Source organism: Cryptomeria japonica, chromosome 10 (genome assembly GCF_030272615.1).
Source record: "Cryptomeria japonica chromosome 10, Sugi_1.0, whole genome shotgun sequence".
Taxonomy (NCBI): domain Eukaryota; kingdom Viridiplantae; phylum Streptophyta; class Pinopsida; order Cupressales; family Cupressaceae; genus Cryptomeria; species Cryptomeria japonica.
The window spans coordinates 198,793,492-198,795,079 of NC_081414.1; the positions used below are offsets into that span (position 1 = coordinate 198,793,492).

Sequence of the window (1,588 nt, forward strand, 5' to 3'; positions counted from 1 at the left end):
AACATATAAAACTTCTTTATGAGAAAAGAAACAAAGTTTCTTGTAAGTCTTTAAAGATTATATTATTTTCTTAAGATAAGATACCTTTAGGAATGATTTCCCTAAATTTCTTTAGTTTGAGGGATTTATAAATTAAGTGGGCTATCCATGTAGGTAATGTGGAACCTAAAAAGAGCCCTCTAAAGATACACGTAAAAGGAGGAGTATCTCCCCAAGTGAGCCCAATTTTATTTTCATCTACGTATTGAAAATCTCTAAAGGAAATATGACTTTAACATGCATTTTCCTTTACGAGACCTATATGTTAATGCCCATGACGATGTTGAACGGATTAATGCATTCAACTTAAGCGGCATTTTTAACAAATTGAAAAGTAGATTTTAATAATAATAAAACATATTTTTACAAAGTACAGTTGCCCTAAATTTCTATCATAAACAAAATCAAACCCTGGTTTTTTTTTAATACCACTATGAATCTGTTTGTTTTTTCTTTTCTTCCTTTCTTTGTTCTGAAGAGGCGGCAGCTGGTTTTGAGCACAAATAAGGGTTTTTTTTTTTCTTGTCTTACAGGCTAAATCATGAGTGATAGAAGTTAGAGATTAATGGCGAGGTTGGAAAGGAGGCTATCGCCATAAGAGGGGCTGTAGGATTAAGGAAAGATGCACACAGGAAATCTGTAATGTTGCTTTTACTTTGTTACTTCTTTTTTACTTTCTCTGTTTTCTGATTTTGGATTAATTTATTTGGTGATCTGTTCACAGAGAGACAGTCAGGGTAGATATACAGCCTGCGACCTAAAGATTGCATCCCTTAGTGGAGAGAGGATAGGGGGCATGAGACCTAAGAAATGGTGTTGCTACAGAAATGACACTGATTCCAAACTCAAGATATGAAGAAACCACATCTAGAGGACTCTCTTGGAGCCACCAAGGAGAAACAGGTTAAACCTGACACCTTCCTTTGGGTGACCAAAGAGGGGTGATATAGACCCAAAATCCTATCTTGTTTATTCATTATATGATTTCCTTAGAACAGGGTAGTGCGTAAATGTACTGAAGTAATAATCATCTATTTTATTTTGGGTTTCTAAATAAAAGAAAATCATTCTTTCTAAATGTAACTACTGAGCCAGAATAGAGTTTTGTAATTGTACACTCTATTTTTCGAGAAATATACCAATACCCATGTCATTATTTATCATTCTTATACTGGAGATAAATGGGGTTTTATCTAATGACTGTAATACCAGATGTTCAAAGCACATTAAATTTTATTTAGCTCCAATAATGACAGAGTGTTCAATTCTGAATTGAACCATGTTATCTTATGCAGTAAAGATAACAACATATACAATTAGAGAACTAAGATTACATTGCATATAATTTCTTTTGGAGGTTCTGGTTCACTGCTCCTTATTTAATCAATAGGAAAGAATATAACACAGATTTCATTGCACTTTTATATATATATATATATATATATACTAGAGAGCATGCATCAATATAATTTCTTTATGTTGACAATAAGAAACAAGCTTTCTGTACAAGTTCCTACTCTCGTTGCTCTATTCATTTCTTTGAAATATA

At 32.6% G+C, this 1,588-nt stretch overlaps 1 long non-coding RNA gene across 1 annotated transcript; it reads left to right on the forward strand.

Moving 5' to 3' along the window:
- The first annotated feature begins 217 nt into the window (after positions 1-217).
- Positions 218-1,122, forward strand: LOC131032960 (uncharacterized). Its single transcript, XR_009103529.1, has 2 exons — positions 218-678; positions 764-1,122. It is a non-coding gene; the product is annotated as an uncharacterized LOC131032960 (long non-coding RNA).
- The last annotated feature ends 466 nt before the right edge of the window (positions 1,123-1,588 follow it).